The 23,974-nt window shown below is 39.0% G+C and overlaps 1 protein-coding gene and 1 non-coding gene across 2 annotated transcripts in view; both read left to right on the top strand.

Annotated features, from left to right (window-relative positions):
- The window catches only part of LOC139700125 (uncharacterized), a 599,750-nt gene that overhangs the window by 161,461 nt on the left and 414,315 nt on the right, over positions 1 to 23,974 (top strand). The window lies entirely within an intron of this gene.
- TRNAK-CUU (transfer RNA lysine (anticodon CUU)) lies at positions 14,601 to 14,673 on the top strand. The gene has a single exon. It is a non-coding gene; the product is annotated as a tRNA-Lys (tRNA).

Here is a 23,974-nt window from a genome sequence, read left to right as displayed (position 1 = left end):
TGAATACTCGGAAATAAATGTGTATTTTCTAGGATTGAGCGAGAACAGCGCACAAGTCTGGATGAATAATAATTATCGCTTATATGTTTCTTGTTCATAATGGACGACTTCAAGTTGAGGTTGGTCTCACGGAAGTGAAGTCTACTCCTTGAAATGTGTTGCTTATGGAAGTAATATCTGCTCTTCTAAGAGTACATAATAGTGAAAAGAATATTGATCGATGGCTTTTGAAATGGGAACAAGATGGAGTTGATGGTTCAAATCTAATGGACCCACATGACAAACGCCGGGGAAAAACATATCACTTTCCGTGCCCGCCGTTTTGTAAGTGTTCGAGGAGTGGGGCTTTGTCCAACGCTTTCTGGATGGAAAGATTACACAAGGTCGTGTGTCGCCCTACATGTCCTTCTCTCCCTCGCCGAGCGGACAACTAATTCCCGTCCACAAAGTCGCCTCGTGGCGAAGAAGGAAAAGTAAGCGCGTGTATTTACAGAGAGGGGCAGAAAAGGTTGGGGTTGGTGAGGGAGGCGGAGCGAAATGAATTGGGAGGACGAGATCGATTCAGTAGATAAACTCAGCTCCTTCCCTCCGAGTGTCTTCGATTCATTCCATACGTGAATCATTACAAAAAGAAGCGAGGAAACTTGAGACTCCAAGCTCTTTCTCGGTTGAGATTGACGGGAAGAAAGAGCAAGAACCTGGTGGAGTTTTTTGGTATTATGATATTTATCGCTCTCATTAGTGAGTTGTCAGGATTTCCTTATGAAATATTCCATGAGATTTTTCTTAGGATGTTTTCCCAGAATTTTCTCAGGACCATTTAAATTTTTAACTTTTATCCTTTGCGTGTTCATTATATATGTATATATATACATATATACATATATATATATATATATATATATATATATATATATATATATATATATATATATATATACATATATATATGTAACACGTTTTTGAAATTCTCACGGACGTGAATAATAATGGATACAATTTAGCAGTAGTGGGCGCAGACAAAACACAGAAAAACAAAAAAGAAAAGATACTCACTAGGTTTTGATCTCGTTTCTAGGTTTGATCCTCCACTGAAACTCAAAACAATAGAGAAATCCTTCACCTGGTTCTTGGATTCTTGGAATTGCCCAGGATTATTATTAAGCATTCATTACCCCGATCTGCGCATACCTGTATTTTCATCCTCCTTCCACTCCCATCACCTTCCATATTTTTCCCACCCTTCTAACGATCCCCATTCTAACGCTTCCCCTCCCAACTCTTCCCTTCGGAAACCTCTCCCCACTTTCCCCTTTCATCCATTGTTCCAGCCCTCGTATTTACACGCTGTTCTATCCCTTTCTTCCTTGAGGAAGGTGGCTGCGACCACCGAAAATTCGAGACCTAGCGAGCTTCTTTTCTTTTTTGAGTATACTATATATATATATATATATATAGTATATATATATATTATATATATATATGTATATATATAATATATATAGTATATATATTATATATATATATATATATATATATATATGTATATATATATATACTCATGTAGTACTCAGAGATGAAGAGGGACCTGATATAGAGTAGGATGATGGATTTTGTGCTTTGTTAGGAGTAATTAAATGTTTTTCTAGTAGTTGTGTCCATCTAAAAACCTACCTTAACCAGTAGATTACCTTAAAATATATATACTCATTTATATAGAAACAGATATGAGGAATAGGATAGGAACACACATTTTACTTTCGTGATCTGCTTGTTTCCGCCTTCCCCACCTCTCCTGTGTTCGTCCTTTATGTGTGTTCCTATCCCTTTTCCTCATATCTGTTTCTATATAAATGAGTATTTGTTCACCGATTGCCGGGTTTTCGTATTTGAATGTGTGTGTGTGTGTATATATATATATATATATATATATATATAAACACAGATGTAGATTTTTAGACCATAGAGACACAAAGAAAGGGCACTCACAATATGTTATTTGACGTTTCGACGGTTGGGTCGTCGTCTTCAGAATGGCATTCTCGGGGAAGAGCGGAGAGGGCATGTGCGGGGGAGAGGTTGGGGAAGGAGAGGTAAGGGAACAATAGGAAAAGAAAACAAGGGGGTGGGAAGATATGTAGGTAGCCATATGATGCATTCAGTGGGCTTGGTTCAGCCCGGGCGGTTTAAATGACTGGGGCACCCAAATATGTGACATCTCGCGGATTCTCACCTCTATTATACTGGCAGATTTGGGAAGGATTTCAATCACCGAAACGGAGAAAGGCTCTTTGGTTAAATTTGGTATTACAGCGTCGGGGGTTTTCCCCCTCCATTATCAGATCAATTACTCTTGTATAATTGTAATCACCGTTATGAAGAAAAATTGCAAATAAAACCCAGGCGTTCCCACTTTTTAGGGAGTCAGTCATTCACTAAATATTGAGTTACGTTAGGTAGTTTTTTATGCTGTAACATTTTATTTGTTCACTATTTTAATCCTTTGTCACCTAGCACTCTTTATTGCCTTTTGGATACGGGTAATATTGTAATAATGTTATAATTTAACAATAACAGGGCACTGCAGTAAAACATCGCCACATCCATTGGAAATGAAGACAAAGGGAAACAATGTGTGAAACGGCAAAAAATTCATTTTGATAATTCCATATTTTGCCCCTAATATATTTTTTGTTTCAGATTTTTTTGCTATTTTTCCGAACTATGAATGATTTTTTCTATTGGGCCTAAAACGTTAAGAATAGATTTTAAATAAAGAGATATAAATAAATAATAGAACTAGATTGAAAGTGGCAAAGTAGTTTAATAATAAAACGGCAATTCGTTGGAGAAAAAAGATGTGGAACCGTCGTTATATATTCAATTTTTATATATTTATTTTCATTTGTTGAGAAATTGAGGAATAATGGGAATTTGTCGGCCCTCCCCCCTTGCGGCATTTCTTAACTGGGGAGTTTCTCACCCTCTTTATATCGGTGCGAAGAGGGGTGACCATTCATCAATCCACCAAAAATGTTACAAGTTTAACCTTAAGAATGTCGTATTAAAATGACAATGAAAAATGACGCTCAAGAGGGGCTAATCGACACAAAGTGGACTTTTCTGGGCCGTGACACAGCGCTCTCCTCATCACGAACATGAAGAACACACCGCACACTTAATATCGTGACGCTCCTTTAACCCTTCCCGTCACCGAGGGCGCGCGAGAGGAAGGAGATACCCTCCTTCAGGAGGGGAGTTGCGGGAGGGACAGAAGAGGGAAAACAAAACGAGCGCGCAGGCCATACATTCCATTCCCCCTCGCTGCTTTCCCTCGGAGAACGAACGTCGCCTCCAGGACTCAATCGCTCCCGAACACTTCAGTGCAGACAACGGGGCTGGATTTTCTGTAATGTTGCGGGGCGGAGAAGCGAAAAAACATATCGGAACTCAGAGCGATGTTTTCTCCTGCGTAATCTTAACCTGGTCGTGTGACGCTGGAATCCCGTCAAAAATGAGAGGGTTATTATTAATCTTAGGAAGGCGCTCAGAAGTATTTCTTCCCAGCGGTCTCTAGTGGCGTTGAGTAGGGAACTTGTTCAGGTCTGTCGTTAAGGAATATTGGGAAAGTAGTTGAGCGGAGTCTTTGATGATACTTGCGGTGAGAGAGATAGTCAGGGAGAGAACTTACCGTTCCTCTTCTCGCATTTCCATATTCTTTCACACAGAATTATATCACCCAAAATTATATAATTCTTTGATATATATCTGCATTAACCGGAAGTGGATCCGAACATTTTTGAGTGCGTAATAAAAGAGTACATTATTAAAGCATAGATCCAACGGAGCGAAACACCGATTTCAAGTAGAATACTATTTACCATTTAATCCTCTTCGCTATTCGCAATTCGACATTTAAATTACAGTTATCGCAGATTGGTGGAAAGCTATTTTTTTCGCTAGGACCTCAGGCTATGTTTGGAACACGTATCCACCTACTATTTAAAGATCTTTTGTCTTACAAAAATGCATATACATATAAAACATGCAAATGCAAGCAAATGCAAGCAAATGCAATGCATTTGCATGCATTGCAATGCAACATGCAATGCATGCAAAATGCATATACTAATACATATAAAATGCATATACCTGTATATTATTGAAGCTTATTAAATTTGTTAAGTAATCCATTAATTGAATAAATGATTGAATAATTAATTAACTATATTAGCTGTGGTCTTAGCCGTCCGTAGATGATTCAAAATTATATATATATATATATATATATATATATATATATATAAAAGATATGTATATATACATTAAATATAAAAAGATACACTTTTGTATTTTAAACTTGGATGTTCACATTCCTCACTTGGAGTTCATTGCAATTTTTCGCTCACACAAAGTTTTTTCTTCGCTTTCTGTTTTTTTAGCGTTCATAACGAACACATTTAACTCATGAAAATTGTCTCTTTGTGGTATTTCCAAAATTTTAAATAGTCCTTTTTATGTCCTTGACTTGTTTAGGCAAGGTCCTATCTTTACTAAATGTGTGGTTGACTTAACTAGGAGCTATTTTGACTAACTAATAGATTCGTAAAAATACATTTTATCTCAATTATAATTTCCATATGTGTGTTTAATGCGGTGGTAACAAATGTAATAACAAAACATGGTAAAATATGAGTAACGTAGAATAAGATCTTCAAGGGGAAACACTTGTGAAAATTAAGATTGAAGGCTGAGGGGGAGTAATAACATTGACTTTTAAATGGAAATAATGTTGAATTAACTTCTGAATGAATGAGGGGAACAAAGAAAATTGATGGGGATGAATGAAAAACACAATCAATGCATTACTATTTTCGAATGAAAGGAAAACACCAAAGGAGAAGTAGGTATTTCGAAAAAAACGCGCATCTTCTTATTGTGATAAGCGTGCCACTTTATACTAGTATATTTGTTATATCGACTACGGGATATCCGGAAAACTACTAAGTTATCGATCCATTTATATTTTTGAATAAGACATTTTATTTATCTTCCATTGAGGTACTTCAAATTCTATACGAAACTGCTTAGAAAAATGTCGGATTCTTGCCGTCACTGGTAACATTTTTTAATATTACTTCCACTTCTCAGAGCTCTCGTGATTGTTTGCCGTCCTATATCGAAACAGCAGTCAATCAGGAAATCAGGGGTAGGCATCCCGGCCTCTTCCCGTGTTGCCTGATTCGTCCGTCGAGCACTTTCGTTCTCCCACACACCCGTCGCCATTCTTTTGCCCGATAACCCTCAATCCTTGCTCGTTCGACCGTTTTCATTGGAGACCCCTTCTCTTCGTCAATGCCAATGTCATTAGTGGCACTACTCCACTCAAGCGAATTCCGAACTCATCAAGCTCCCATCAAAGGTCAAGACATGGATCACAAGTTCCGTTATTTCCCACTGACGGGAAGATTCCCAGCTAGTATATACCATTGTAATTAACCATAGGCATAAATAAGCGGGTTTCAAATGAGTGGATCCTATCTCAAAACTAACAAGCACATAAATATGTTTTCTGAAACACTGGACTTTTTTTCCTTCACTAATTTCATTTGCTGTATAAGAAATCAATCTTATGGCTTATTTGTAATGTACTACAAAAAATATTATCCATTTGATTTTATCTCGTTTCGCTGCAGCACATTTTGGATACCATTGACTTGATGGTATTCTAATAATTAACCCAAAATTTCTCTCGAATATTTGCGGAGAAAATAGCATAATAGTTCCTTCAATTAGCTAACTCTTTGTTTCACTATAATACTGAAGTATTTGAAAAAATAATCAATTGCGGGATATGTTGCCCATGCAGGGTCTATAAAAGTATTTGACCTTTTCATTTACTTGGACATACGGCTGGTGACCTAACACCCCCCGCCACACGCCCTTGCGGTAGCTTGGTCTTATGTAGGTGCAGATGAAGAGGCCGCGACGTCAATCTCGTCTAAACAGCGGGCACTATAGTCGATAGGCTAAGTTTAAATTCTTGACAGTGGGTGCTATTTTTTGTTATACGATATACCTGATACAAGATGAAGAGATGGGCCGAATACATTATTGTCATTGGCAGTCTACCGTTTAAGGTAGGTTTTGGATGGACACAGACTGAACAGTGATAAATTTCTTACCCTCAACCAAAAGAAAACCTGGCCCAAAACTACAATAAACCCTCCTTCAATTCCGCATAAAGTCTACCTACGTACTTCCAATCCTCCAAGCTTGCCTATCGTTTCCCTCCCTCTTCTTCGCTTGCCTGACGTTTTATCCTCTATCACAGTCTTCAACATCCCATCCCCAATTAAAAAGCTCTGCATCCACCTTTCCTGCTTCCATTGGATTTCTCCCAACAATCTCTCCTACCCCATCATTCCTACCACTTCGATTGTTTCCCCTACCGTCCATTTTACTTTTTCTGTCATTCTCCTCACTGACATCTCAAAAGCCCTCAAACCTTCGCTAGCATCATGTTTTAGCGGCTATTTCCGTGCCGTAGAAAACCCAAGGCACCTGTCATCAATCCCCCCATTCTTGTAAAAGGTTCTTTGCCCAGCGCAATTCTTTTGATTTCCCTACTACCCTGGCCATGCATCTTGGTCCAAAATACTACCCAGATAGATTAACTGTTCCCACCTGTTGTAATTGTTCCTCTCCAATTTTTACTTTTAATCTTGCCTGCTTCTTAATCGAAAACCTCATTGCCTTGTTTTGTTTCATAGATATGTGAATATTATACGTGAACCTAATGAGCATTTGAGTCAACTGTCTTCAAACTCCGCTCATCAATTCCGAAATGGTAAGACGTAGTATTTCTTCGACCGTTTTCCTATCGGTTCAGTACTTCCTATCTCACATTTTTCCTCTTTGACTCGGTCTCAATTTATGTCTGTTAATTTTTTCAGACGATCGTCTTTATCAAACTATCTTATCTCAAACGAGCTATTTGATTTAAAAGCGTCGAAATATTAGTTGAAATAGTTTCTGAATTCACAAGTTGAAGAAAGTTGTTTGGTCAGTTAAGAGCGTTTACCCTTATTTGTCAAGAGGATGTCCTGAACCAAACGAGGGGATGAGTGAAAATATGTCGTTGCCCGCTTGAGAATGAGGCGCGAAAACTTAGCCAGGCCAATTATTTAGAAGTCGTTATAATAACGTTAAAAGTGTCACTGTGATGATTTCGGAAAATGGCTTAGGAATCGTTAAAGAAGATATTCGTTACGACCTGGGAAAATATGCGTAAAATATCTTGAGAGCGAGTGATTTCTCTTCCATTACTCGCAACTCTGTTATAACCAACAATACTTCTTGGTTTTATGATTATTTTCCGGTCTGACTACGAATTTGAGAAAGAGAGGTCAGAAGCGTTTAAATAAAATCGCAATGAAATTAAATGACCAGCCCAGTGTTAAACCTAAATGCCTCTTCCCCATCACATCGGTAGTAACGAATGGGATGTTTCACGCTTCGAATCCACCGAGGAATGTCTCACCCGCCGTACTGCTGGATGCAGATTCCTGATGGATTCAAAATCATTGGAATAAAATACCTTGTTTCACATAATGGCTGCGTTTGAGAGAGGCTTAGTCTGTTGATTGAGTCATGCACAGTAGCATCTCGCAAGCAGAGAGCCCATTGGTGGCCGTATTTTTTTTCACGGGCAACTAAAGAGATTCGACTGGGGGAAAAACAGTGGCCACCCATGCGCTTCGTGCCGTCTGCCCGGCAGTCACTCACCCTACTCCCATTCCCATCCCTTCTTCAATCCCCTCATCCACCAATGCCCTCGACCCCACCCCATCGCAGAACACTCCCTCCCATCCTCACTCGGAAGCTCTTAAGCGGCCATTATCGCTGCCCCCAACAGCCTCCCGCGAAGCAGCACGCCTTCCCACGAGAGGAATTCCTACCCTACCGCCCCTACAACCCCTCCAGAACCCCCGCCCACTCTACTTCTTCTCCTCCACCTAACCTTATTCTCCCCCGCCAACCTCCAACCCCCACAACACAGGAGGCCAAGTATTCTCCCTCCCTCCCTCTCCCTATACATCCCCCCTCCCTTCTAAACTTCTTCCCCAAATCCTTCAAACACTTCACCCTGCTCTCTCCTTTCCTCCTCGGAGGCTCTCCATTTGACTTGTTCCCTGCGAAGGGGGACGGGAGGGACGCGCGTGTCTGGTCTCGTTCGAGATGCCTCTCCGCTCCGATTCTGTAGCCGACGGCTTGGGGTCGACTGCCTGTGGTCCCGGGGGGGGGGGGGGGGCAAAGAGGAAGCCGCGCCTTGACACGACCGTGTATTCGGATTGGTGAAGTGGGAAGGTACGGTGAATATGTTTGTGGAAATGATTTTGCTATCGAATTTTCCCATCAGAAATACTTTTCTTTAAATCTGCTGCTTTTCGCACATTTTCGATGTAATGAGATGGTGGATTGGAGTGAAAGAGGGAAAGAAAAGGTGAATGAAATGCCCTGTTTCTTGAGGTTTCATTGAAAACAATCGTCTGGGGGAATAATTAGGGCGAGCTATTGGTTTTCACTTAGGTCACGTTGCGCGCGTTGATGCTGTGATTGAGACCAGAAATCGATTTCGAATGCTTTCGAAGGCCGTTCTGATTCCGGTGCACCTTCGCGAAATGTTTCAGCCATTTACTTATATTTTAGTTCCAGCAAGTACACCTTGGTATATTTGCTTATTGTGGCTAGCGTATTGCTTGCTCGTAGGTTGGGCCGCAGATCACGAGTTCGAATCTCACATCGGATGAAGATATGTGAAGCTTTGTTGGAGAACGTCATGATTTTTTCATAAGATATTTTATCCGAAGTGCGAGATCGGTTAAACCGTCAAAGTAAATACAATCTGAGTGGTAGCAATGCGAATTGTCAACACTAACACTCGAGGTGAGATATACCTACACTGCATTTTGTCCACAAATACACGCACTTGGTCATATACCTGACTTGCCTGATGTATTATATGCAATGAAATAGTATAAGGACGACAGTGACAAAATTCAGGTGCCGATAATCCATTCCGACGATTCCAAATAATGAAACAATAGTTCAACAAAAAAATTCAACTCATTCAGTCATGATATTAGGCGCTCGAATAGTTCTGTGTTGCTTATGAGAAAAATAGGATTGCTTACCTGCGAGATATGCGGAATTTATTTCAGAGCACTCGACCCAGTTGCAAAGCAGTCGCTTGGCCCATCGTGATGTAATGACAGCACATCCAATATAAACATCGATAGAAGAAAATTTCACAGAATACGTGACAATACATATTTAGCGCGCATGTTTCTATTCGCCTTTTGCCTTGCCTGATATCTGGTCGATCTATATATCGTATAATGTTTCTAAAATGTCACTAATATCTCTGCTGCGAATCAGAGAAAACTTGTTTTTCTTTATTTTAAAAACAAGTTTGTTCTACAATTTTTCATCTTTACTCCAAGTAGATCACGATTCGTTCATCCATCGTACGAATTGTTTAATCTGGAAATATGATGTCAACAGAAATTTCCGGTTTAATTATTGGATCTGGAATTAGTTGTTTTAATCGCCTTGCTTACTCGTATTGTGCATCAAGTCGTGCATTTTCTGAACGATGTCACATTTTTGTGTATTCTATCTCGCATTCACATATCCGTAACTAATTCACGTATTCATCAATCCGTACCATTCCTATTCCCCCCTTTCCTTCTTTGGTGTATGACATTTTTGCGAGCAACTCCATATTCCGAGAGAGAACTTCGTGCTATAATTAGAATGTGGAAACTACGAATTGAGGGAGAGGTCCCACGACGAATAGTAATACTAAGGAAACAATGTTTCTTGTTCTAGATTCAATGAACTGTTAATTTCCGAAGTTGTTGGAGTTTACCCTCTTGGGAGGTCGACTGCTTACCACATTACCACTCTTGGGCGGCCGTCCAGTCACACAGTGGTTCTCAGTGGCCTGCTGGTTTTTCTTCAAGCTCTATGCTTAATAGTTTATTGTTTTTCATGATTTGCACGCGATTATCAGCGTGTTCGGCATTGTTTCCCCGAAGTGACCAATTCGCATTCGTCACATTGGAGAATAAATCCCTTAATTTCTTACTCGACTATGGGACAAATTCGTAGTAATAAAAAATGAAGATAAATTTTAGGTAGAAAAGCCACCTGGGCGTGAGAGAACAGTTTTGGATGTGCATTGTAACCAAAGTATTAGTTTTCTGTTATAAGGCCTGCGCAATGACTGGAATCCGAAATAATTCTCGGATTAGATTTCGGGGAATTTTTGCTGACTAAACAGAACGTTGGTGCTCCAGGAAGACTGGTAATAGTGAACGTGCGTACCACGGCAGACTCACGCTAGCCGCCTCCCTACATCCCTCGTTCGTCACACTTCCTTGGAGAGTGAGCATGCGTAACTCGAGCTAGGGTGCAATGAATGGGGGTATCCTTCCTGGTATGACGTGGAGTTTATGGCTTGTTTGTTTAGCGTAACTGGGAGCAACGGTGGTCCCAGCGGAAGTAAGAGGGAGGAGATATGACTGAGTGTAAAGAAATAGAAAAAGAGCCAAGTCTTCTGGTTAGAGGAGGAATTGGTGGTGGGGGTAAGGGTTTAGATGAGGGATTAGCCGTGACGGAGGGAGAAGCGGGCTTCAGTCCCAAGTGAGGGACGGATTGCGTCGAGAGGAAACGGATGTGACACGGAAGGGTTAGCAGAGGCTGTGGTTGGAATGTTTGGAGAAACTTGCAAGTTGTGAATCCACTATGTCACGAAATAAAGCTGACGCCTAAGTTTCCAGTTTAAAAAAATGCGCAACTGAAAATGAAACTCATCACATTCTTAGATATATCATTTTAGGTTGCATTTCTTAATGATTACGGGGAAGAATTTATTATGACCGACTTAATTGAAATTAATGTTGTTATAAACATGTAAATCAAAATGAACCCCGTGAATTCCCGGGGAAAGTATTATGGGAACCATACTTTTCTTGCGAAACATAATAGACCTAAGCTCCCACGTTATCAGCAATCTTACATTATTTACCATTATTAACCTGTTAAAGAAAAAGATATCGTCACAGACCGATTGAAGTGATCCATCATGCCACGCACGATACGCAAACATAATCGAACCTTAGCGCCCGAAAAAATATATCAACTATTAAATAACAAATATATAAATCAAACGTCAAATATATAAATACTATAATTTCATGAATAAGTTAAAATACGATCTTTGCATGACCCATATATGCATGTGTACACGAGAGCTTTTACATATGATCTAATATGAATTGAAGTGTATGTATAAAATTATAATTCTGCATGTATAGCTGGCGCCTTAACTTGACGGCTAACGTGGTATTGGGTGGGTTTAGATAGTTCTACATGGTACCATGAAAGCCACCACAAGGATGTGTAGATGGGAATGATTCAACACTAGGCATGCAATATCAACAGTCAAATTTTTCTTAATTTTTCGTTACATAGTATTTGTAAAATAAATCAAATAATGTTTAAAGATATAATACGCCGCAAAACACTGCAAGGGCGTGTGGTGGAGGGTGTTAGGTCACCAGCATGCATGAACAATCACAATCGTTACTCCTATATACAAATATTTGTCCGATCAAGAACTCGAACAAAGTTAATCACACGAAAGAAGGTATGTGTAAGCAAGAATATTGAATAACAGGATACAACGTACTTCATCTGCTCTGCCATAGCAATTCGGGGCTTATGAAATGTTTTTAACATCCTCGAATAAGTGACCTGCCTCAAATTTATGCAGTAAATTTAACCTGTATATTCAAAATACGGTCAACTAGTGGCTCCCATCCTAATATTTCAATAGTGTCGTGAAACTGCTACCTTGTTCATAAGAACTTTTCACAAAACTAGCTGCTCCATATTGCACTCGATCTAGTTCCAACATTAAACCCACATCGTGACGATCCCATGCACCCGCAGCGTGCATTGGGTGGGGCCTAACTAACGTAAAATAAAACCTTCTCATTACGAGTACATTTCACTAGTGTCCTTTTCATGAAACCTAACTTTTTATTTGCTATTCCGCGAAATTCACGAATTTGTTTTCCCCAGGACATATCTTTTGTAATCCTACCATCCAAATATTTTGACGTATGCTACGTAACTAGAGGTACATAAAAAACCATAAACACAGTAATCAACCCGAAGGTCGGTTTGGTAGGTGATTGCAGAGTTCACCCAGTACTAAGCCCGACGGCGTGTGAAATTCACACATCAGGGAAGGGGGGCCAGTTCCTTTCCCTGTGCCGGTTATGGTTTCTCAGTAAGACCTGGGACCCGAAAAATCACATAGCTTGGGTGGAGCTGAGGGTATCCAGAGAGGCTTGCCCGGGAATCGAACCCGGACCCTCTCTCAGTAGTCCAACACTCTGCCCTGGACTACTGCGACCCACCTACAGGAACATGCGCTACGGGAAAATTTGATGTAATTCTAAACTATAAAATGTTGAGCTAAGTAAAAGGGGCCATAAACTAAGGTTCGATGAAATAGTGACAACATATTAAATAACTTAGAATGAGAAAGAGAAACTCTTTTTTCGCCTAACGTCGCAACTTACAATTCTACTGGTCCCTTATAGGTAGTGGGAAAAATGACATCTTAAGTCTATCTATTCTACTCTGTATATCTCTGATCTTAATGTAATTATCTCTCCTTCCGTAGTGCGATAGGGTTAATAATACATTTTCAACATCTTCGCTAAAAAGGCCTTCCAATTTATGCAAGAAATTTAATCAGTAATTTAACATTCCTTCAGAAAGTGATTCTCAATCTAGTTTCGCAGGCAATCTAAGAGAGGGAATTTAAAAGAGTTAATCTAAGAGTGATAGAGAGGGGAGGGAAAAATAAGAATTTCAGAGACCTTGAAGGAGGTAGAAAGTATTTGGTTATAAAAAAATATATAGTATATTGATCTTATTTTATCAAGACCTTGAAGGTAATACGAGTAAATTTCTTAGAAGACCGTAAATTTGTTTTCATAGTTCACCTAAAACCTGCCTTTGACAAGTAAATCATTTTCAGTTTAATGTAATTCATATTGCAGAAACAGAATTTCTTGTATTCGATACTACATTTACCCCAATGAGAATAATTACATCATGTCGAAAACAACTTGTTTACAATCACGATTTAATTAAAAATCAAGCTGACTCCCCACGAATGATAAAATTTATAAACATTCAGGTGATTTACATTAAATTTCCTTTAGCGTTTGTGGTTGGTACTCTTATGCTATCAGTTTTCTGTTAGTAAGGTCTCTTTTTTATCTCATTATTCAATCGTTATTTCCTTCAAGGGCGCATGCCCTACTTAGGATGAATCTTGTCCTTTTCTTAAATGTGTACTAATCATTATTCTTAGCACTATGCTATCTTGACAGAAATTCTCTTCGCAATAGTCACTGTACATCCTCCTTCCGCTGAATCATTGCATGGAAAATCTACACGAATGACTAAACCCATTTCCATTTTCGTGGAAAGTAGATATTACCATGAAGTAATCAGCAAGCTGGTTACTCTGCGGTAGTAACTATCACGGAATAATAAAAACGCTATGGTAATGCCTGCTGTATGGCTGCCCCTGCCGAAATATCCTCCTCGGTGTTCCCGTCCGAGATCTCATCCATGGCGTACACTAAAAAACAATCGAAAGTAAATAATTGTGGATCAATGGGAAGATATTCAATTCACCGAGCGAAGAAAACGGCGTGAATTTAAAGCCATGATGGTTAGAATGGCCACATGGAGGGTATTTCAATCGTTTGCTGCCTATATCCCCCCTTATGGTACAGCAATATGGCATACGCATCGATGTGTCATTATGAATATTAAATAGCTTGAATGTCTCATTTATGTGAAAAAGGTTTTTTAATTATCGTAAAGCGCCAGAAGACTTTTTTTCTGAGAACCTAATATTCATGATTCACTCCTATTCACATCACCTCCCAAAGAGTATACACGTAATATGGGTGTGGCGACACCCACACACGGGAAGTTTGGGTGGGGTAAGAATGATGAGAAGAAGGGAATCGAATAACATTTGATTTTCTAAACGTACTATTTATGAAAATATTCTGCAAAAGTGCAGCTTTAGCTGTAAGCTACCAATATCAACTGGTCGTGCTAATTAGATCAAAGAGAATGTGGCCGCTGGCTGCAAAAGATAGTGTGCTATTGTCATGTAACCTCTAACCTCCGTTAATGCGATATTGCTTTAAGCCTGGAAGAAAGAGGCCATGTTTCAAATCTTTTCGCCGATGATCAAACTGGAGAGTGCACTTATCTGAGGCCGAGTATTACACCAGTTACGAGAAAGGAATAAGTGTTTCTACGAAATACGAGATAAATTTCATTTGGAGGTCGTGGTCATGGTCAAGGAACGAAGTCCCATTCTGATGAGATAAACCATATTAAAGATCGTAGCATTAAATTTGCTTCAAAGCAATAATAATAAGTAAGTACAGTTAACAATGACTTCATTCATCATGCTTCTGTATTAAGCCCGGCTAGCTCAGTCGGTAGAGCATGAGACTCTTAATCTCAGGGTCGTGGGTTCGAGCCCCACGTTGGGCGGATTTTTTTAAGGTTTTGTATTCTTAATGTGACACTCAAGAAGCGGACTTCTCAGAATGAGTAATGCACGCATGCTTGCAGTATCAAGGTGTAAAACGCCGTCATCTTTAGGCACCTGAATTGCTGTGAATTTATTTGTGCAAAATATAGTGAAAATTTTGAAAAGAAAATTCCAATTTGAATTGTTTCAGCCTAACCAGGACTACTTGTACTTGTCTCGCAAAACTTTACTTTCAGCTTAAAACTTTCAATTGGTTATCATAAATGGTGATAAAATAAATAATAAGGATGTGAACCAACCTTGAGAAATAAATATTCTATTATCCATGAAATAGCTATTACAAATCATTTATAATGTGAAGTTCAATTCACTAAAATATCGTTCAACATTTATTTTTTCTAGGGGTTTCGATTGTCAATTCTCACTCAGAATGCATCCCAAGCGATTTAATCATGACCTTTATGTGAAGTTAACAAATATTAATGGTTACGTTTAAAATAAAATTGCTCCACTAGCCAGCGCGATTGAACTGCTACCGCTTGGTAAAATCTTTTTCTAGTGTTCTTAACTGCGCAATCAAATCTGTGATGCGTAATTTCTTGATCTTAGCATCGGAAGTGTCTCTGACATTTACTCGGGTTTTCTTCTTAATTCTTACTCAATTGCTATGGTATAAATTTCAAAGGTCCTCAATACCTTCGCCACAGGATTTTTTAAAATAATAAAAACTCAGGTTGGTAACGGTGGCATTTCTGATGGGAATGCATCGTATTGCGATGAAACTTTGAATCTCCGGACTCGCGTATCCTTCATAAATTTAGTACGATAATTCATCCGGTTCGGTTCTTTTCTTAACAAGTTGTAGGTACATCGCCTGTGCTCACACTCCAGTTGCAATTGCTCCAGGCGATAACTTATGCTTCCCGTCTCGTACAGCGCCCTACACTGCGAAAGGAGAGCGAACGTTCTCGTGAGCTCGTTTGTCTCCTCACTGTCAATTGCCGACATCGTTCTTTCCCGCCTCCGCAGCCGTTTTGCCCCCGGCGTCCCCACCCCCATTCCCCAAAGCAACCAATCATCTCTCCCTCGCTCTCCCTTTCTCCCCCAGACCGATCTATGGAGATCTTAAATCTCTTCCAGAATGTACGTATATGCTTCCTTCCTTCTCTCGAAACTTCCTCAACACAAGAAAGGTTAGTAGCTCGTAGTTTTAGCTCGTTAATGACATATCCATTTTGCCGACGCGGCATCATTCCAATCCATCCATCATAGGGCACTAATAAATCTCTCTTCAATTGTTTGATGTTGCCGTGGAATTATGCGTTCTGTCGTAAAATATTGCCGAAAATCTTTGTCAGGAGACTTGCTACACCCGAAATTCTCGAAACTTGGTCCCTATTCATCATATGTGCACGAACTGTTTAGTTAGAAAGTAGGTCAGTTCACTGACCTTTTTAATTTTTTAAAATTATTTCATGTGAAATGGTCTTCTGCATCTACATTATACCCATTACCCATTATAATTACTAATATTGGCATAGGTTCTTAAAAAATAGTACTTAGTCTCATTCTTAATAACTTAGTCTTCAGTAGGACCGAAGAATTCTTTGTTGAAGATTTTCATTGCTGATGAAAGCATTTGAGTTCGAAGTAGTGAGCAAGAATAAATTTTGAAGTGTGCTTTAAATAACGTCGAAAACATACCAGGTAATGCATTTCCCCGGATATGTGACTAGTGTTTTTTGGAAGAATAACCTCGCAACCTAGGCTAAGTTTGGGAACACAAATTTTAAAGAAGTTTCTCATTACAGAAAAGATTCGTGAAGCCAGGCGAACGCGAAATTTCATAGGTACGTAAATTTTTTGAGTTGACGTACCTACGCTTGAGGTTTTAGTCGAAATCGAGGCTCTGGAAGTGACACAGTACTTAAAATTAACGCTAAGTTTGAGAATCTGTGATTATTTTTGTCCATGACTGTGAACAAGTTTATCCCTAAAACTTACCGTTAAAGTTATAATGTGATTTATTTAACGTTTCATCAAAAATCTTATTTTCCCTCTAATTGAGTATATCTTTAGAATACCAGTTCGTACAAACTTCTACGAAGGTTTATTTACGGAAAAAGTTTCATGGTTGTCGAAAGGCCATTAAAAGTTCACTTCAGTCGTAAATAAAACAAAAAACTCAACTTTCTGACTAATTAATTTCACACCAATGGATTGAAAATCACACGAGAAGAATATTGGCCACTCACTTGTCAAAATAAAAAAAAATCCATGATACACCACCTACATGTTTACCTTATATTTGAATGTCAAATAACATTCAAGTTTATTTTTATTAGACAAGATTTAGGCATTCAATTTCGTCATTTACAAAGTAGCTGATTCCTTGTGGTAGCCTTCTTTACAAACAGAGAGAAAAGGCCGAATGGAACTGACAGAAAATAAGTTGGAAAAGAATTAGCCAATAAGAATCCGGAATAGAAGTGCGATTAAATCAAAGTAAGTTTTTAATGATTTAATTAATTAAATTTTAATGGATTCATATTGAATTTTAGTCTCTAATTTTGATAAGAAAATGCAAGTATAAATATTCGTTTATTTTCTCGGGACTCTTTTCAGTATGGAAAACTCAAAAAAAAAAATACTATATCAATTTATCCAGCGGTATTAGGTTATATGATTGAGTAAGCGAGCGTACTTCATAGCATTGATGTTTTATGCGAATAATTGGGGTACAACTATGTTGATAATTATGATTTTCGTTAGTAGATTAACGCTATATTTTCTTGTCAATTAGCAGTTCAAGAAGCAATTTGGAATTGTGGAATTAGTGAAAGACGTACTCATAATATAAAATATCAATTTATTTCTCTTGGGTGAGTTTTTCTTAACTGTTTATCTGATATCTTCAAATTTTAGCTTTGAATTAGTTCCACTCTCAAGGTTTTTTCCGATCGACTCTACCCTCATATTCCACTTGACGCAGTACAGGACAACGAAGGTGAAATAACCCTTATGATCAGGCCTGTACTTTCTAATATAAGAGTTTGGAATGGTGAAGGGAGCCCTCGAGTATTCGTGTTTGTCCTTACGTGCATCGGAAGTAGAATGGAAAGAGTTGTCACAAAGGAGATAGGCAAAGAAATGAGGCAAAAGAAATGAACTTCACAATCATATTTTTTACTCAACCTATCTGTTATTTTGATCACGGCCTAGGTCTAAGGAAATCTAATATCAATAGAGAGACGATATACTATATATTATCTTAAGTGACTAAGACTCATGATATTATACATTCATAACATTTTCCACACATTAGCGTAAACAAATAAAAGTAAAAAGATAAAAATGCTGCTCCAGGAAGTTCCAGGATAGTCATCAAGCACATGAAATAGAATTTTTCAGCTTTAGGAAGAGTGCCTATGGGTTTATTTTGTAGGAGCATCATGAAGAAGTTAATTTTGCACTATCATGTATTGAAATGTTTTTAAAAGTGACTTAAAAGAAGCTTTCAGTTCAGAAATACGAAGAATTGAATATACGGCATTAATCAGCCGAAAATTAAATTATTTATTTTCGTATTTGCATAGTTTGAAGAGTAATTTTGTTGATGCATCACGTATTGGAAATTGATATACTGGTTAGCCAGCGACTACTATCATCACCGGACTGAGCAGGTTATTCTTAAATGTGCGATTGTTGGTCGCCTTTAAGTTTTTATATAAATCTAAAATAACCCAGGACGTCATTTTCATTATTCTAAGAATGCGTCTCTATCGCTTTGATTTGAAGTAGGATTTTTATCTCTGTAGTTAAACTTTGCCGGCACTTAATATCATCCTAAAAAGGAAGTCCTGTGACGCCATCTAGCAATATCCGTATTCCACCCAAGGTCTCGTCCGATACGTGCGCACCAAGCACATGTACATAATTAAATGTGTATATAAAAATCCTTCTTTGTCTTAAGAAGAATTTTTATCTTTTCTTCGAAGAATTAATCCTTCTTTTACTGGAGTCGTGCACTGTGAAACTACTATCGTTTTAATTTGTTTTTCCCTCTTTCTTAATGTCTGCAGTTTTTTCCGTTGTCGTCGTTGTACCTCCAGTGCTAACTCCACACTCGTGTCTAAAAAGTCTTCTCTATACCTCAGCCCCGTACCGCTCCTGAATTCTAATTCCAATTCAGGCCAAGTTCCTTTCGTTCATACCCCCCTTTTAATTTTACCACCCCCTCAACGCACTCTACATTTTAATTTGTAAAGTAATGAGTCGGGACGCGTAGGACAAAGTGGATCTGAGTGTGAATATCGTTGTCAAAAGTGTACGAATTCTTTTTTTCCCAAAGTACAATTTTCAGACCATTTTCTGTCTACTAGTATATTCAACAAAATTTTGCGGTTTCAAAACCACTCTATGATATTTGACGTAATTTTATTTTAATTTTAGCCAGTTGTCAAATACTACAATATCCATAAAAATGGCTTGATATACGGATAAAGGCAAAGCTCATCCAAGCCAAGTGTCCAAACTTACCATTTAATAAAATTCACCGTCGTTATATACCCCGTTGGACTTATGAAATTATACGAGGTCTGCTCAAAAAGTATCGTGACTTTTGAATTTCCGCGGGTTACGTAAATTTGATTTTCGATTTTTTTGTGGCGTTATGTTGGTACTTATGTCTCTTACTTATACCGAAAGTTTCGGCCATTTTGAATGTTCAGTTAATTTGTTGAGAGTTGTTTCGCATAGACGCGTTTCGGCTTGTCTTCGATTTTTGCCTGTTACAAAAAATGGATCAAAGAATCTGTATCAAATTTTGTGTGAAAAACGGAATTAAGTGCGCGGACGCATTCCAAATGTTGACTTTGGCATATGGAGAAGCTACCTTGGACCGAAGCAACGTTTATCGGTGGTATAAAATGTTCTCAGAGGGCCGAGAAGATGTGAACGACGAAGAGCGTGCCGGACGCCCGAGCACGTCAACAACAGACGAAAACTTTGATGAAGTGAAAAACTTAGTATTGGCCAATCGTCGAATCACCGTTAGAGAAGTTGCTGGGGACCTAAACTTATCGAATGGCTCGTGCCATTCGAATCTGACCAATGTTTTGGGCATGACACGGGTCGCTGCTAAATTCGTAGCAAAATTGCTCAATTTCGACAAAAAACAGCAACGCTTTAACATTGCTAATGATGTGTTGGCCACGACGACCCAAATTTGCTCCAGAGGGTCAGAAATTGTGACAAATCATGGTTTTATGTTATTTACGTGGAAACTATAGCTCAATCATCCCAAAGGAAGCTGCAGCACGAGCCAAGACCGTATATTTGGGATGATGAGGAACAATTTGTATATTTTCTCTCTTACTCTATGATTTCATCAGATGCTCAGAAAACCTTTTGTTTGCTGGGTGAGTCTTAAGAAAACAGCCGAATTTCAAATCGGGGGCCTCATAAGAGTAGGCCTATCAGGCAGACTGCTCTTAGTCGCATGGCATAGCGTCCAGAAATCTTTTGTTGCTTGCACGAATATGGTTTCCTGCCCGTTTACCACCCTACGTCAGGCACCGATCAATTCATGTGTCCCTCTCTACCTTACGAACTCTACTTACGTACTAATGCCTTAATGTTCCCCTTCCCCGTAATCTCCCCCTCTCCACTCACACCCAAATGCAATCCCCAGGACCCTTCCCGTTCCCTATTTCCCATGGACCCTTTCAGTCAATCGGATGTGACAACAAAAATTGAGAAATACGAGCAGGGTCGTTTCGGTAGGACCACTATAAGTTATTGAGATCATGGGGAGAGCTTCTTTACACTCTTCCCGCTCCAACCCGTGTCAAACTAACTCCACGCATCCCTCAAATTGCATTATGACCGGGGGGTACGGAATGACATTTCGGACCGAAGCCGTCACGAGCTCTGCCTTTTATTGATCGCACTTAAGAACAGTTAGCCATGCTTTCCAGTTGGACGCTGGAAGTACAGTCAAGGGATAAAGGAAATGGGGGATATCTGAGGTGTTGAGTAGGCCTTTTCGGGTTTGGAAAGAGAGAGACAGGTAGAGCAGAGGGCATAATGGAGCTAGAGGTAGTCGCGGTCCCTGAAAGGAAGAAAAATACTGGATGCTCCGGTAGCTAATTTTATGCGATTGACATGAGATAAATGGTATTCTTCAAATTCATATGGGTTTAAAAGTAAGTTTTCCACCTTGAAAAACGGAGTAGTTTACATAATTTCTTCCCGCAGCTCAAAATATTTAGCACCCTTCATCTTGAAAAAATACCAACCAAACATTTAATTTGATAATTTTACCCTATTACTAATAATGCTTGAATAAAGGAAATATCATGGGAATGTTAGTCCAGGGGTAGAGTGTTGGACTACTGACCAGAGGGCCCTCAGGGGGGTTATATTCCCGGGCAAGCCTCCCGGGCACCCTCAGCTGCACTAAGATTTGTGATTTCTCGGGTAACAGATCTACCTGGGAAGCCTGGACTGGGGAAGAAACTGGCCCCCCTTCCCTGATGTGTGAATTTCACACGTCATCGGGCTTATTACTGGGTGAAATCTACCATCAATCCTTCGGGTGGGGATTACTGGATTTATGATTTTAATGGCAAATTTCAATGATGACATGGAAGCAGTGCTTTTGCTGATGTAAATTTGTATATTCTTGGACAAAAAAATAAATATTCAAGCGCTAAGTGTAATGAATGCTAGATTGTTCCAAAGTGACTGCGATTTTCCCTATACAAGGGATTTCCTCGTACTCGAGGCGTGTTGGTTACTTTCACAAACAAGTTCAAGATCCAGCGTTCAATCTCGGCCTTCACCTCATGAATAATATGATATAATTTGCGAACGAGAATCTATAATGGCCAATTCTCGCGGTTAATTTACAAGCTTTGAATTTTTTCTCCGTGAATTTATATCCACTTTCAATGTTATTATTTCTGATATTATGCAGTTAATGCTTTTCATGATGAATCTTCCTCATAATCAAATCTCCTAATTTTCATTCTAGCCCCTGGTCTATCAACGCTCCTGAAGAACTCTTGATATATTCGATGTTTTCAGGCTTGGCTTTATGGAATTCTATTATCACTGAAGTAAAAATACCAATGCTCAATATATGACCGACCTGTATGTGTAACTCTGTACCTGAGGATGACGCCGATGCGTCGAAACTAGTTGCACCGAATAAAATTGTGTGGAAAGATACATTGGTATTTTTACTTCCGTGAGAACTCTTGATGTTTAGGTGAGAGAGTTTTATTAATTTATTTAGGAAAATTTTAGGAGAAATTGAACTGTAAGGAATTTAGCGTTATTTTCTTAAGTGCACCCTGCTTAAAGATTAATATTACTAATAGGATTTCATCTTTACCCTGCACCCTATGGAAATTTATGATGGGAATCTCTCCAAAGACTGAGGGAATAAAACATTTAGAAAAGTATAAATCACTAAAATTTACTTACGGCATCGAGGGAATCATCAGGTTTGACTTCCTTGGCTGATATAATGTGCCCACATTATATTGACTAGTTTGGAGCACTCAGATGAAACGAGGGAGACGGTCACCGGGATTGACGGAGTGAAATACTTTCTTCACTCGTAGCTTCAATTCTAATACCTCTCTCGTGCTTCATTTTCGATTGAAAAAGCTCCTTGCCGACTACGATCTAAAAACCTGATTTAAATATGATAATCCTATCCGAAAACCCCCTGCAACACGACCAGGTGACGACTCGCAGTGTTTAACATTGTTGTAGATTTAACCTCAGCAATTTTCCTTAAAGTCTCTCATTAGAATCACTGGCGCTCGTGCCCTTCACCCTCCTTGAATTCTCACCCCTAATCCCAATGTCCCAGAGAGCTTCCCTCCGTGAACATGCTCAAAGAGTGTCCCCACCCCTACCTACCTAACTGCGTAACAGCCAAATTACACCTTCAAGTGGCAACCACCCTTCCCGGTAATCTTTCACTTGCCTCTCATCAAAGATAGGCGTGAGAGAAAGCATCAACCCTCACAAAGTAGCGGCCCTCTCATCTTTGGGGAACGTATTCTGCTCGGTGGACCGTGTCTAAAAATAGTGAAATAAGAGAAACCCTTTAGACCTTCCGTCAGCCATGGCTGTCTCCGTGTCACATTGCCGATTTTACCGGAGTGCCATTGTTGTCCCGAATCTGGTGATTCGTTCACACTTACGTCACTCAATGTCAACGAATGAGACCGGTTGCTGTGGGGACAATGTGGACGGGTGCACAAAACTCCTTGATCGTAACCGGGTTGGCTCTACCCTCAATTGTTGTTGCACGTATACTGATAGAATAACAGAAAGGATGACAGGTTGTGAAATTCTGTCTTTACTGATAGCATCACTTCCCTACCTATCCAAGTATCTCAAGGGTGAATTCACCGGAGATGTCACTGTATGCATTGCGTATTATTATTTGACAGCCTAATAATCAGCTAAGGACTAAAACAATTGGTAACGGAGCTAAACAGTACCGACATTCCTATTAATTCATGTTGTGACATTTCCGTGTATCATTAAGATGTGGACGAGTGGAGAATATAAAAAGTAAAGCGTGGAACATGAAAACCTTAACAAAAATTGATCCTTGCTATCTCCGTATATATAATCTCTGTTCCGTATATATGACCTCATAATGCTTTGCAGCTGGCGATCCAGTTTCTAAATTTTAAGTAGAACTGGCGCTGCGAGTAATATCAATTTAGTGTAATTTGAAGGTTATTCTTAGAAGTGAGTAATATTTTCCTCGCTAATAAACCCTTGTTGAACAAATGAAATTGAAGCAATGTCTTGTTTATTAGTATTTTGAACTCAAATATATCTTTTTCGAATGAAACTTCCAATTCCAAATATGATAAATCCAAATATAATAAATAACATTAAATGATAAATTATGGAAAATCACCTCAAATGGAGATCCTTTCAAAAATAAAAAATTAATTTTCTCTTGTATCTACGATAAGAATAGAATTAAAGATTCACTTTGCTTTTGCAGGTGACAATGATGATTAAGATCAAGGGAATTATTCTTTGTACCCTTGGTTAAATAGATGCTTTCTTTCTCTCCAATCGACAATATGACTTGAGCGCAAATATGAAACCATATGGGACTATTTTATATGTTTCTTCATGGGATATTTTTTTCTAGAAGTCTGTAGTAAGTGTGAAAAAATAAAAGCACTCGACGAAGCCAGCTAAAACTTTCCGGCCGCATTTCCAACCTCACGAATGCGAAATAAACCGCGAGGG

Source organism: Hetaerina americana, unplaced genomic scaffold (genome assembly GCF_022747635.1).
Source record: "Hetaerina americana unplaced genomic scaffold, ioHetAmer1.1.p SCAF_10, whole genome shotgun sequence".
Classification (NCBI taxonomy): Eukaryota; Metazoa; Arthropoda; class Insecta; order Odonata; family Calopterygidae; genus Hetaerina; species Hetaerina americana.
The sequence above is the reverse complement of the archived record's forward strand: the minus strand, read 5'-3'. Positions and strand labels throughout refer to the sequence as shown.